This window comes from Acinonyx jubatus, chromosome B3, assembly GCF_027475565.1.
Source record: "Acinonyx jubatus isolate Ajub_Pintada_27869175 chromosome B3, VMU_Ajub_asm_v1.0, whole genome shotgun sequence".
NCBI lineage: Eukaryota > Metazoa > Chordata > Mammalia > Carnivora > Felidae > Acinonyx > Acinonyx jubatus.
Genome location: NC_069386.1, coordinates 36,213,687 through 36,229,069, shown reverse-complemented (window position 1 = coordinate 36,229,069; position 15,383 = coordinate 36,213,687).

Here is a 15,383-nt window from a genome sequence, read left to right as displayed (position 1 = left end):
GTGAGGATTTGGGGACGGGGTGCAGGGGGTGGGGAAGTGCTATCAGCGATGAGAAGGGAAACCAAGGCAGGGGCCAGACCACGCAGGGCCTTACCAGCCATGAAAAGGAAGTGTGGATGTCTCCCTGAGAGAAATGGGGGAGCCATTGAGGGTTATAAGCAGGGGGTGGCTGGATCCCATTGGAATCCTAGAAAGGTCATTCTGGCTTCCGAATGGAGAAAGGATTCCAGGGGACAAGAAGGACGTGGGAAGGCCAAGGTGAAGGCTGAGTAGCATTCCAGCAGGAAATGAGCTTGAAAGTGGCAGCTGGGAGAGGCAGTGACAGGGTGGAAGGAGCTCAGCAGACTGGTTGATCTGCTACTATGGAGAAGAGTCAAATAACACGGAGGGCTCGGCTTTGCCAGTAGGTGGTGCCATCGGTCACATTTGGGGCACTGTGGGGAGCAGCTGGAGGAGGTCAAGGAGACTGGGCTCAGACACAGAGGTGGATGGAGCACCAGGGGTGCGTGCCACAGGACGGGGGCAAGTGGGTGGACTCCTGAGCTGAATCTCATCTGGGCTCCACCGAGGGCTTCAAGCAAAGCCAAGCCCTCAGGAGGCCTGGAGACGCCTACCTGGAGGCCTGGGGGTCCCACCTGGAGAACCTGCGCTGCCAGGGCCTGAACGGATCTTACCTCCTCCCTCAGGCAGCCCTCCAGCCCGGGCCCTCTCCTCTTCGCAGACCTAGTGAAAGAAGCATATCGGTTCCAAGACCCTACGACTGCCATTGCTTGGGCTGGAGCATTTGGCCATGTTCCTGGTCATTGATCCCCTTCATTCCCCTGATAAACCACAGACAGAGTCAGTCTGGGTTTGGGGGAGGGCTTCCCTCACTGTCAGGGAGAGTTGGGGGCTACCATTAGCCCCCTTCACACCCTGCATGACCCCCATCTTGGGTTAGGGGGGCTCCATCAGCAAATGACTAGGAAACAAATGGAAAAAGACACTCACCTTTATGAGAAATCAAAGAAACGGCTATTTCACTGCGGAACGTCCTCGGGGTCAAAGGTGGCTGGGCTGGCTGAGACCCTGGGAGCCTGAAGCGTGTGTCTGGAGGGCAGCTTCAGAATCTGTAGCTCAGAAAAGGCTCATTTGTTTTTGCTCAGTCATTTCCCTGCTGGGAATGGGTCCTAAGGAAACCAGCAGGGATGTGGAAGAAAAGATTTATGTACAGAGCTGTATCTCATGGCTGTGTTATAATTGGGGAAATGGAAACAGTCTAACGAATAACAGGGCAATGGTTATGGAATTCAGGGTCCCTCGTAGGAAGATTATGAGGCCTTAAAAAAAGATGTTAGGAAAAAAAAAACCTTAATGATGTAGGAAAATATGTGTAATGTAAAATACTTACATCATGTACAGTTGTCTTAATGGTATAAACAACTCCAGCAAGGAAAGTTGCAAAGAAAGAAACTTAAAAGCAACATGCCAAGGGGTGCCTGGGTGGCTCAGTCGGTTGAGCGTCCGACTTCAGCTCAGGTCTTGATCTCACAGCTCATGAGTTCAAGCCCCGCGTCAGGCTCTGTGCTGACAGCTAAGAGGCTGCAGCCTGCTTCAGATTCTGTGCCTCCCTCTCTCTCTGCCCCAACCCACTCGCATTCTGTCTCTGTCTCTCTCAAAAATAAATAAACATTAAAAAAAAAAAAAAAAGGCAAAACGCCGAAGTGAAAACTTGCTGGGCTATAAATCTGGTACTTTGGGTTTTTTTGTTTTGTTCTTGTTATTTTGTTTCCCCTGTTGTTGCCTCTCTGTGATTTTCTGAATTTTCTACATTTTCTACAATATATAGATATTACTTTCACAAAAAGAAAAAAATAATAATAAACCAAAAAATCTACTGGAAATCAAGAGCGGGTCTGCTTCCAAAGCCCGGGGCTTTCCTAGAACAGATCAGGGTCTAGACCTCACTCCACCACATCCCGTGAGACTCAAAGGGCAGGGAGCCCCCTGGGTGCTCCTGGCTCTGACTCGAAGTCACCTGGTGCCCTGAAGGAAGAGAGGAGAGGCCTCATTCCCCCCTGCCCACGCCCCACATGCCCGATGCAGCCCCAACACTTTGCCCGCACCCTTTGACTTAACTTTCTTATCTGCCCTGTGGAAAGGGTATTGTTCTCACATGGTAGGTGAGGAAACGGGGGCTCAGAGAGCCTGAGGAAGCGGACAGGTAAGTTGCTCAAAGTCCCACAGCCAGGAAGGGTGGAGCCAGGGTTCAACCCCAACTACCCCAGTGTTTGGGCCTAAAGTCAGACGAAGCCACCCTGACAACCGGTAAATGGCAGAGCTGGGATCTGAACCCAGGCCTGTCTGATGCCCAGGGGTTGCCTTTAACTGGCAGGAGTGGATTTAACTGGAACAACACGGTGCTTGCTGGCCCCGGGTGCACATTAGAGTCAAACCCATGCAGCTTTGTAAGAATACAGATGCTGGGGCACCTGGCTGGCTCAGTCGGTTAAGTGTTGAACTTCGGCTCAGGTCATGATCCCGTGTCTGTGAGTTTGAGTCCCTTGTCGGGCTCTGTGCTGGCAGCTCAGAGCCTGGAGGCTGCTTTGAATTCTGTGTCTCTGTGTCTCTCAAAAATAAACATTAAAAAAAAATTTTTTTTTAATACAGATGCTGATGGGGCACCTGGCTGGCTTAGTCGCTAAAGCAAGCGACCCTTGACCTCAGGATTGAGTTTGAGCCCCATGCTGTGGGTAGAGTTTACTTTAAAAAATTAATTAAAAAAAGATTTTTTTGTAAGGTTATTTATTTTGAGAGCCAGAGAGAGCAGAGGAGGGGCAGAGAGAGAGGGAGAAGGAGCGAGAGCATCCCCAGCAGGCTCCATGCCGTCAGCACGGAGCCCAATGGGGGCTCAAACTCACGAACTGCGTGATCATGTCCTGAGCGGAAACCAAGAGTCGGATGCTTAACCGACTGAGCCATCCAGGCGCCCCCCCCCTCCAGTTTTTTTAATAATAAAGATACAGATGCTGAGGCCTTGCCCCCAAGCCAATTAAACCAGACTCTGGGTTGGGGCCTGGGCATCTGCATTTTTAATGTCCCCAGGTATTTTCAGTGTCCACACCGGATTCTCTCTAAAGTCCCTTCCTACTTGAACTTTCTGGAGGCTGTCTTGTCCAAGGTCACACAACTAATTAGAGATGAAGTGAGAGAGTGGGTCCAGACATTCTGGACCCCTGAGCAAGGCTCTCTGTCTGCTCCCTGCCCACTCTGGAAGGTCTGAAGAGCAAGAACTCCTGTGCTATTTTTGGAAACGGAGGGATGGCTGTTTCAGCTGGTCCCCTGCCAGTCCCAGCCTTATGTACCAAACAGTTGTCTGACTTCTGCTTCTCTCTCTGGGGCCCGGGCCCAGCCCGCCGCACACCCCACCCTGCTGCACAGTGGGCACTGGGGTGGGAGGCCCTTTCCCACACCGCCCAGCCTCAGGCAGGCCAAGTGGTCCTGCTTCGTGCGTACCTGTCCTCACCATCACTGAAAACGTTGTGTCAAGAAGGCCCCTGTGGCACTGCCTGCGTCCTGGGGAGCAGCCCGTGTCTTCTCCATGAGGTCACGGAACAGATTTGTTGGCCAATGAATGGGTAGGACTCGGAGGCTGAGAGCCTGGCTGCCTCCTCCCCACCCACCCCCTGGGTCATGGTCCTCCCAGCCTGTCCCCCACTGATGTCCCAGCAAGACCCTCCTCCTCAGTCTCTGCTCCCCACCCCCAGGCCAGCCAGCCGCTTGACCCCTAAACCCCTGAGTCCCCTGCATGTGCAACTGGGTCCTCCGACCGGCCCTGCTTCCTCCTGGGTTGTTGGGAGGGTCAGAGTGGGTGACAGGCCTGAACCCCAGTGACATGGCCTCCACGCTGGGCGACTTCAGACACCCAGGAGTCCTGACTCCCCCCACTCAGGTGGCCAGGAAGTCAGGGCTGGTGGAGGCTGGGCTCTCCCATCTTGAACCACACCAGGTGGCTCTCCACAAACGGCTAGCTCCCTTCCCCCACTTTCCCCCTCCCTGCAAAAACTGAAGAAGTTTCTAGCCCAGGCCCAGTTCTTTTTGCAAGTGAGCCAACAGAGGGAGTGGGGGAACAAACAAGCCCCCTACTCAAGGTGACCCAATCTGCTTATGTCAGAACTCACGGCTCTCTCCATCCGAAATCAGTGGGGGGGGGGGGGGGGGTGGGGGCTGGCCATTACGGATGGCAGGCGACGGCCCCCCAGGGCACTGGGACTCACCTACCTCTCACCTGGGTTGCCATCCTGTGTCTGGGCTCAGGAGTCTGTGTGCAAGATGTTGGGAGAGGGGCCCAGATTCTCAGGGTCACGGTGGGGATCAGGGAACCAAAATGGGCGCCCCCCCCACTCCCGCCATGGGATATGTGTGCCGTTCTTCAGGCTCTCCTGGTTGCCCAAGAACAAAGGAAAGGGAAAAAGTAATGGTTAACTGATAGAGGTCACCGCCACGCAGGATGTGAGTCTCCATCAATTTATGAACGTCTTAATCATTTACAAGAAGAAGAGCAACCTCCAGGAGCCTATAGACTCAGTTTCCTGGAGCCCTACCATCACCCTCCACAGTGACGTGAGGAACAAAGGCAAGAAGAAAATGTAGATCAAATTAAATTTCTTTATAACCTGCAGCCCGCTGACAAATACTTGAGACAGGCAGCGTGAAACGGTCCTCCCAGAAAGTCCCAACTGTCTGGTCTTAATGTTACGCCTTACTAGGGGGAGAAACAATTTTAGCTCAACAATAGCAAGGCCTCCAGTATCCTAGGAATCCTCTTTAGCATATGAAAGTCCTTTTAGAAATCTCCCTTTCTCCTTCCCTTCCCCCAACCCCCAAGTAGATAATCAGTCACTCCTCACAACCCCAGGGCCTCTCTTTCTACCCAGGGTCCATCCCACGTGCTTTAATAAAATCACCTTTTTTGCACCAAAGATGTCTGGAGAATTCTTTCCTGGCCGTTGGCTCTGGACCCCCACCCTTACTGCCAAACCGCATCAGTGGTAGGAGTTCTTGTTTTCCATCTTGATGAAATTTATGCGACACTGCATTGTCACCGACAAGAAGAGAAAGACTTTGTTCCCGGCCGATGGTTTCCCCAACTCTACAAAGACAAGAAGAGGTACACGGCCATCTCCCCTTTCCAATGCTCTTCTGATTATGCAAGGCAGAGTCTGGATGGAGGGAAGCAGGGGCTGGGTTCCCTCGGGAGTCAGAGGTCAAGGCCCATCAGGTCAGTCTCAAGGCCACAGACAACCACCTGGTCCTCCCTCCACGACCTGAGTGCTGGGGAAGATGGTGTGGGCGCATTAGAACTGGAAGGAGTAAAGGTTGGTGCGGAAGGGGGGCAAGTTCAGAAGAGGAAAGGAGAGAAGGCCCACCTATCCCTGTACCCCTGGGAGTTCCTGGCTGGGACCCCAAAGGATGACAGGAGGCTCAGGGGCTGAGAAAGGAGACAAGTGCAGACGAAGGGAAACGCTCTCATTTTTACCGTCTTTCCACAATGCCTACTGATAATAAGGATGCGTGGTGGGAAGAAAGATGAGGTCACAAGAGCCAGGCCGCCAGGAAAAGAGCAGAGCTCTCACCTCCCGAGCTCTACAGGGAGCCAGGGGGGCAGGGCTCACCCAGGCTTCCAGTTGGGTGGGTCACCGCTGGGAGGCATGTCCCCCCTTTCCCAAACTAAGCCCTGGTGCAACACACACAGGGTGCCCTTCCACGCACAGTCAGTTGTTACCTTTAGTAATGCAAGTGTAAGCGTACAGGGGCGTGGGCCTTCCCAGCTAGAAATCCACCATGCTCAAAAAGTCCACACATGTAAGGTTTATAAAGCCCAGACCCACATGGCTCAGGCCAGAGGTGCTGAGGTCAAATGGACCCCCAAGAGCAACCCCAGAAGAGCCAAAGCGCTTTGTGTGCGGAACAAGGTGAACCCCAGCACATACCCCCAGGGGTGTCTGAATGGCTCTTTATTTCCATGAAATCACCTTCATTTTGCAGAGAGCTCAGCCCACCAGGTTGGAAAGAAGCCTGTTTGGTTATTATTGGGGGTCTTCTCCCCCTCCCAGAATTGCACCAGAATGGGAAGCATTCGTTCTGTGGCCCCAGCTGCCGACATCCTCACTCTCTAAGCCCACGTGATCCTTGGCCGGAGCCACCTCACAGACACCTGAGTACTTCCTGGGGCCCTCTTGAGGGACCAGTGGGCCTCTTGTCCCTGCCTCTCAGAACCAGTCCCCTGCAGACCTCTCTCAAGGTCTTGGCATCCAAGCTGAGTCAGGCTTCCAGCTTTTGGAAGCTCTTGGAAACAAACAAACGGCTCTTGTTGGCCGTGAATGTCCCCGGGGTAGGAATATGCAAAGCCTAGCTGCCTCAATGAGAGGAAGGGGACACAGAGCTCAACACAAGATCTGTCCCACTTATGTTCTTGCCAGGGCTCTGAAGAGGACGCGTAGAGAATTGCTCTATGGAGTTTAATTCTCAACAGAAGCCTGGGAGGGCTGCAAATGAGGAAGCCGAGGTTCAGGGCTAATCCACCTAAGGTCCCACGTCTGGAAAATGGTGGTCTGACCTGCGCTTTGCATGCCCAGGTTTTCAAAATTAAGGCCACATCGTAACCATAACAGCACCTTCTCTGAGGGCTTACTAGAAACCAGTCACTGGTCTAAGTGCTTTACGTGTAATCCAGGGAGGTAGACACCATTATTTTCATTATCACTTTGAAACACAGAGAGGTTAAGTGAATGTCCAAGGCCACAGAGCTGATGGGTGGCAAAGCCGGGACTTGACCTTGGGCAGTCTGCCCTCAGAGTCTGCACTGCTAACCAGGCCTCCATAGGCAAGGACAGGGTGTGGTGGATGATGGGTGAGAAAGTTGCTTGGCATCGCCCCCCTCCCAGGAATGTCATTCCTCTGTTCCCGTTAGACTGAGCAGGCCCCTGGGAGGCCCCAAAGACATACCTCAAGTGGTGGGCATTTGGGGACTGTGATAGGCCTTTGGCGGGAGGAGGGCGGTCCTGGCAGTTGAGGGATGTCTTAACCCAATGGCAGGCAGGGCAACCCAACAGGTACTTGTGGGCACCTCCTAGAACGGGACGGCAGGGAGGGTAGAGGGGGCACAGGGGCTTCTTCAGGGACCAGTGAGCGAGCTGGGGCTGGCAATGGCCTGGGGGAAGGGCAGGCAAGGGGAAGCTGACAGGTGAGGCTGGGTCCCAAACCGCTTTGGGGATACACTGAGGGGGGGTTCGGTGGGGACCCTCCCCATACATAATGCATCTCTCAGCTAAACCCAGACTCTCTGGAAGCTGTCTCCTGCTGCCACTGCCTAGCAGGCCCGGGGGTTCTGCTGGAGCTCCAGATGGCTGGGAGGGTGGAGGTAAGAAGGAGAAAGCAACCGCCTTCCCCTGGATGCCAGATAGGATGTGGTCTGCAAGAAAAGAGAAGGAGGAGGATATGGGGCCACCGGCCTCCCTGCTAACTCCTTGTGGGCAGCTGTAGGAGAGGTAGGTGCAAAGAGCTGGACACATCTTGGAGCAAATCCCAGCTCTGCCCTGACTTGCTGTGTGACGTTGGGTCAGTTAATCCCCCTCTCTGAGCTTCAGTTCCCTCATCTCCAGGTCCTGCTACCCCCCCCCCCCCCCCCACTGAGGGGTTGTGGGGAATAAAAAGAAGCAATGGGTGAGGAAGTGACCCATACAGGCCACGGAGGGCGTGTGTTTCCCTTTCACCGCAGTACTGTCCTCATCTCGGCAAATATTTACGGAGCACGCTTCACGCTGGACGCTATGGCGTGCACTAAGAGAGGGGCGGGTAGGCAGATAAGTGTGAGACACAGCCGTGCTTTACCAGAAGAGCCATACATCTGAGGGGCAAGGAACAATCATAATCCAGTCATACCCCTGCTAGTTCAAAGCGGCAGGGTGTTTTACTAATGCTTTAATGCAGGAATTGTCCTGTGCTTTGTTTTGCCAGGAGCAGTTGCAGAAGAAAAAATAAGAAACAGGCATATTTTCCCTGCCCCCTGGCAAGAGGAGTGATAGCCTCTGGGGGAGTTTAGGGCTCCCTGGCCCGGGGCAGGAGGTGGGACTTAAAAGCCTTTAATGAACTTACACAAGGGCATTTGTCTTAGAAGCCCAGCCCATCTTTCTCAAAGTGTGATCAGAGGACTGAATCAGAAAGACGGGGAGCACTTACTTAAGCGCATTCCTGGGCCCCCCTCCTACGCTGCTTTTGTAGCATCTCTGCGGATGGGGCATTTCAGCAAGCGACCCACGAGATGGAGCACGCAGAGGTCTGGGAAATCCTGCCAGGCCACTGGCAGGACAGGCTGGGGGGCACAAAATGCAGGATCGCATCGTGGGCATTGAAAGCTGGAGTTGGAAGGCTGGGGAGGTCAGAGGCCAGGCCACACGGAGCCCCTGAGGAGCCAGGGCCTGGGAGGGCTGGCCTCAGTGAGCCCCAGAGGACCAGCCATGAGCTGGGAGACCTTGCAGCCTGCGGTGCGGGGGGGTTCCCCCCGCAGCGAAACCAGGCCTGGGAGGATGTCTCTGCTCCCTGCAGCCCCTCTCGAGGAGTGTCAGTGCCAGCAGGGACTCCATGCAGCTGACGTGGTTCTCGAAGTGTGAAATGAAACAGACAAACGAGTAATAAAATAGATAAGTAAATAAAAATTTTAAAAATAAAATGAGGGCTGCCAGGGTGGCTCAGTCGGTGAAGCGTCCGACTCTTGATTTCGGCTCAGGTCACGATCTCACGGTTCGGGGGTTCAAGCCCCACATTGGGCTCTGGCTGTGAGCATAGAGCCCTCTTCTGATCCTCTGTCTCCACCTCTCTCTGCCCACCCCCTGCCCCCGCTCGCACTCTCTCTCTCTCTAAAATAAATAAACTTAAAAAAAACAATACAATAAAATAAAACGAAACAGACAACTCCTGTTCCATGTTAAACTCTCAGAGACCAAGAAAACCTGACACAGTGACTTGCGGGAATGTGAAAACTGTGAACTAACTGAACAGTTTGCTAACAACCAGATCAGGACTCACTTCAAGGCCCTCCAGTCCCCGTGTGCCTCCAGTTTAAACTCTGAACACTTTCCTCAGTCACTACCAGCTCGCTGCCTGCCTTAAAAATCCTGTCAGTACTCTTCCCAGAGTTCCTCATTTTGGCCCCTGCTGACAGCCTGTGCGGGTGGACTCTCCCTTTCTGCAAGAGGTCTAAGAAACTGAGATTGACTTCGTCAGCGGATCTCTGGTGTCTTTGGGGAAGTCCATGGTCAATTGCTTGCCAACAACCTTGGCTGGCGCCTGTGACGTAAAAAGAAATACAGATGGTCTTTGTCCCCCTGAGTCTTAAAACCCTTGGAATTTCCCAAATATTAGGAGTGTCATTCATTAGGAGTCCCTTTAGAGCACACCTGAATGTAGGGTAATGGGCTGACTTAGGATGGGGGCCCTGGATAGCCTCGGGATGGGGCTGGCCACCAGAATGACCGAGTGATCAGAGGGTTAGAACATTCAGACCCAGACACCGACCTCCTGGAAAGGAGAAGGAGGTGGTGGCCACAGATTAGGCTCTATATGACCAGCAGGAGTGGATGAGCTTCTGGACTCCTGGAGATTTGGGGAGGGGGCGTGCTCAGAGAGCATGGAAATTCTGCACCTTTTCCCACATCCCTTGCCCTGGGCATCTCTTCCACTTGGCTCTTCCTGAGTTATATCCCTTGTATTGCACTGGTAAATGTACATAAATGCTTCTCTGAGTTCTAGGAACCGCTTTAGCAAACTGATCGAACCCAAGGAGGGGGTCGTGGGAACCTCCAATCCACAGCCAGTGACGGGGCACCTTGGGGGTTCAGTCACTTGGGAGACTGGCTCTTGATTTCAGCTCAGGTCATGATCTCACGGTTCCTGGGTTCGGGCCTCCTATCCGGCTCTGCACTGACAGCGGGTGAGGAGCCTGTTTGGGGTCCTCTCTCCCCCTCTCTCTGCCCCTTCCCCACTCGTGTGCACATGCTCTCTCTCTCTCTCTCTCAAAATAAATAAATAAACTTAAAAAAAAAAACACAGGTGACAATGTGGGACTTGGGATTGGCATCTGAAAGGGCTGGGGGGTAATCTCTTAGGACTGTGCCCTTACCCTGTGGGATCTGATACGATCCCAGGTAGATAGTGTCAGAATTGAGTTAAATGTGTGGGACACCTGGTCAGTGTCCATGGGGAATTGCAGAATCGCTCGGTGGTATGAGAAAAAAACAAAACAAAAAACACTGGAGTGCCTCAATAAAGGTCAGTTTGGTTTAGGAAAATAAAGACTTGCCCCCCTTCCTACACTCTGAAAGCCTGGGTTGAACCTTGCCTACTGAGTAGTGGCCCGAATAGGTAGGCTGGATAATGAGCCTCCCAAGGGAACCACCCTTGCTGATGCCTTGACTTTAGCCCAATGAGACTGAGATTGGACTTTGGGCTTTCTGTAAGAGAATAAACTTGTGTTGTTGTTAAGCCACTAGGCTTGTGGTAATTCATCAGAGCAGGAGTAAGGAGCTGTTACGCCCGCCATGTGAGATAAAGGCTCCGAGATGGGCCGTGGGGGCAGCGCGCTCAGTCTGTGTGGAAGAAACAACTCGCCTGGGCTAGGGGGACATGAGACTTCTGCGGTTCTTAGGTGCTTGGTGACAATTGGGTGAGGGAAGGGAATGGCCAGGTGGGAGGAGGGACCACAGTGCGGAGGGCCTTCTAGGCGGGAGTACCACAGTATAGGTTTCAGGCCAGAAAGGAATGGGTTCTGAAGGTCAGGCTTCTGGAAGGTCGCCTTGGCTGCGGAGAGGTGGAAGGACCAAAGGGGCTTGTGGGGGGCCAGCCACAGTTCGGGGAGCGCGGGTGAAGGCCAGTGTTAAGAAAGGGAGGAGGAGGGCAACTTTGACGGTACCCAAGCTGGCGCCCACAATTCGAGCTGACGGGACAAGATGGAGGGCAGAGGACAAGATACTGTCACCCCCAGGGTCTATCTGTCTTTAATCCTTCTCCTCTCTGGGCCTCAGTCTCCCCGTTGGTAAAGTGATCCCTGACAGTCTCACGGTGAACCGTGAGCAAGGACTGGCGGGAGCAAGACTGGCCCATGCTTCCCACCTGCCTCCCCTCCTGGGGGTGTAGTTCCAGAGGCTGTCCACCAGAGGGCGGGGCGGCCCACAGCCTCCTTCACGCCGGGACTCAGAGACCTCCCAGGGTTTCCATCCAGGCGCGCGACTGCCTGCGACTCTTGGCATCTGTGTCACTTTGAGTTCTGTCGTAGGAGTTATGGGTGCCGGAGGTTTGTCGGGGCTTAAACTTGTGGCAGCTGGGGAGGGAGGAAGCGGGACTGGCAGGGAGAGCGGCAGCCCCTGACCTGAGCCTCACTAAGTCTGGCCACTCAGCAGGGACCCCTGGGGCCCAGTCTGCAAGCTCCTTCCTGAAGAGGCCCAGGAGCCGCAGCGGCCTCCCCTCCCTCGAAGCACAAACCCCACTTCCTGGGTCATCCCTTGCTGGCTGGTCCCCCCCCCAGCTGCCCTCGGTAGGCCCTCCCCTTCAGGCACAGCTTCGGGGCCTGGGGGCCAGGCGGCCAGGCCTTCTGACTGATGGATTCAGTGTTGAGGGCAGAGCGAAGGACCACCTGAGGCGCCCAGAGGAACCAGGGCCCAGCCCTCCTCGCCCTGTGGTGGGGTTTGCACAAATTAGCACCCACTCTTTGGGTTTCCTATGGCACAATCAGGGTACTCTTCTGGGCCAGCTCCCCCCACCCCAGGAGGGCGGGTGAGGATCCAAAATGGGAGTGTGGGAGGGGCCACGTGTCCCCCAAAGGAATGGCACAGGAAGGGCAAGGGCCCTGGAGCCCTGTGGTTTTAAGGGGCTTGTGTGCTCCCCATACATGCTCCCAACACGACTCCACCTCCCCGTGTTGCGGGGGTCCCAGGAAAGGGAGCTTTGAAAGGGTTTTTTTTTTTTTCCAGAATCAGTGAGGTCCGAGGGTGCTTGTAGAGGAGTGCTGGGCTGCAGACTCTAGGCTGGGCTGGGTCCCTCCGCCCAGTGCCTCTCTGGCACCATGATGCCCATCTGCCATTGTGGAGCACTTGGGCAAGGGCCTGCTGCTCCACTCTCCTGGGTCCAGATGGCCGTCCTGTGCCCTCCTCTCCCATGCTCTCCCCACTGCCCTCGCCCCCAGCCCCACTCAGAGCCAGGGCCTGGGTAAAAGCCAAGGCTGCCTCCCAGCACCTTCTCCTTCCCGACTGGAGGGTCCTTGGTTGTCATGGAGACCAGGCCTGCCCACGTCCCTCAGCCTTCCGGCAGGGAGGGGGAGATGGCTGGGGTGCCCGAGTGGAAGAGGGACAGATATCCAGATAGAGATAGCAGGAGAAAATCCACCCCCCTCCACACATGCACACACACACACGCGCGCGCACACACACACACACACACACACTCACACGAGAGCCTGAGAAAGGACAGGCACAGTGTATGAGGTTTGTCGTGACTGATCTGTTGTTGGGTTAAGAGAGTATAACCAAGTATGCAGATGTGTGCGGGGCCAGGTGTCCGTGTGAACGGAACATGCCTCAGGGAGCCTGAGCGGACGAGAACCTGTTTATCCGATGGTGTGTTAGGAGGTCCTGTTTGTACAGCACGCATGGGAAGGTGTATCGAGTTAAGGTGTGCCTGTGAACGTGTACCCAAGCTGTGGTGACTGTGTGCACGTGGGCAGGAGTGTGCATGCACTGTGGGGGGTGTGAGGGTCCGATTCCCTAGCTCCTAAGTACTGGGTGAAAAGGTAGACTTTGGGTGCCGGTCATTGGGTAGACGATGAAGTATGGGTGGGAGAACCTTGGGAGAACCAGGAAGGAGCAGGGACCACGATGTAAAGACCTGACTAGCCCCCTTGCCTTCATGGTAAGATCGTGCTGCTTCTCCCCTTCCTCCTTTTCCCCAAACTGTAGGCCCCCTGTACCAGGATTGTATTCCCCCCTTGCAGTGGGAGACCGTCCAAGCCAGGTCCTGGTTTGTCCCCTTAAATCAGAAGTTTCCAGAGTGTATGGCTTGACATTCTTATTGGAATAAGGTTCTCACTTAAATTTGAATTTCAAATAAAAAGGGAATAATTTTTTTAGTATAAACGCATCCCAAAGAGTACATGGAATTTACTTATACTAAAAAATTACTCATTGTGTCTTGAAATTCAAATTTAACTGGGTGTCCTATATTTTTATTTGCTAAATCTGGCAACCCTATCCTGGAAGCCCCCCAAAGACACAAATAGGTTGGAATGAAGGATAGAAAAAGATATTCTATGCAAATAGAGACCAAAATAGAGCTGAGAGGGTATACATACTAATATCAGACGAAATAAGATTTTAACTCAAAACTTGTTACCAGGGGCGCCTGGGTGGCTCAGTCGGTTCGGCGTCCGACTCTTGATTTCGGCTCAGGTCATGATCTTGTGTTTCATGGGTTTGAGTCCTGCATCAGGCTCTGTACTGACCGTGTGGAGCCTGCTTGGAATTCTCTCTCTGTCTCTCTGTCTCTGTACCCATGCTGTCTCTCTCTCTCTCTCAAAATAAATAAACTTTTTAAAAAAGTTGTTACCAGAGACAAGGACAATGTATATTCATAAAAGGGTCAATCCAACAAGAAGTTATAACAATATAAACTAATGTGCATTTAGCAACAGAGTCCCAAAATAGATGAAGCAAACGTTGACAGAATTAAAGGGAGAAATATACAGTTCTACAATAATAATAGAAGACTTTAATACCCCACTTTCAATAATGCATAGAACAACTAGAAAGAAGATCTATAAAGAAATAAAGGACTTGAACAGAGCTATAAACGAAATGGATCTGAAGGCACATACAGAACATTCTACCCCACAACAGCAGAATCTGCATTCTCCAATGCTCATGGAACGTTCTCCAGGATAGACCATATGTTAGGTCACAAAACAAGCCTCCATGGATCTTAGAAATTTAAATCATCCAGGCCATCTTCTCTGACCACAATGGAACAAAAGTAGAAACCAACAAATAGGGAAAACTGGAAAATTCACAGCTATGTGGAAATTAAACAATACACTCTTAAGTAACCAATGGGTCCAAGAAGAAATCACAAGGGAAATGAGAACATTAGAAAATACTTTGATACAATAAAAAAAAAAAACACAACATACCAGAAATTCTAGGATTCAGGGAAAGCAGTGCTTGGAGGGAAATTTGTAGCTGTAAATGCCTACATTATGAAAGGAGAAACTTCTCAAATCAGGAATGTAACTTTATACTTTAGGAAACTAGGAAAAAAGGGGCAGCTAGTGGCTCAGTTGGTGCAGCATGAGACTCTTGATCTCAGGGTTGTGAGTTCAAACCCTGAATACTTAAAAACACAATCTTAGGGGCACCTGGGTGGCTCAGTTGATTGGGCGTCCAACTCTGGCTCAGGTCATGATCTCACGGTTCGTGAGTTCGAGCCCCGCGTTGGGCTCTGTGCTGACAGCTCAGAGCCTGGAACCTGCTTCAGATTCTGTGTCTCCCTCTCTCTCTGCTCCTCCCCTGCTCATGCTCTGTCTCTCTCTATCTCTCTCTCAAAAGTAAATACACATAAAAATAAAAATTTTAGATGAAGTATCTGACTCCTGATTTTGGCTCAGGACATGATCTCACAGTTCTTGGGATCAAGCCCTGTGTCAGGCTCTGCACTGACAGCATGGAGCCTGCTTGGGATTCTCTCTATCCCTCTGTCTCTCTGCCCCTCCCCTGCTCAGGCGCTCTCTTCTCTCTCTCAAAAATAAATAAATAAACATTTTTTTAAAGATTATGAGAATATGAACAATTAACTGTATGCCAAAAAACTGGATGACCTAGATGAAATGAACAAATTCCTAGAAAGACACTAACTACCAAACCTGGCTCAAGAAGAAAATGAAAATCTGAACAGAATTATGAGAAGTAAAGAGATTGAGTCAATAAGGAAAAAGCTCCCAACAAAGCAAAGCCCAGAACCGAATGGCCTCACTGCTGAATTCTACCAATCATTTAAGGAAGAATCAACATCAATCTTTCTTCAATTTCTAAACAATAGAAGAGGTAGGAACACTTCTAACTCCATCTGTGAGGGCAGTGTTACCCTTACACCAAATCCAGACAAAGATGTTACAAGAAAGCTACAGGCCAATATTCCTTAAGAACATTAGATGGTCTAAGTTCCAAATAATTGTAGTATTTATTGTTAAATATGTGTGTGGATGGGGGTGTATTGTAAGTCAGCATTTTTTGCTTACTTACCCTTTAATAAACAGTGTTTTCAACATGTGAGTCAATATGGAGAATTTCCAATTATACAGCAGA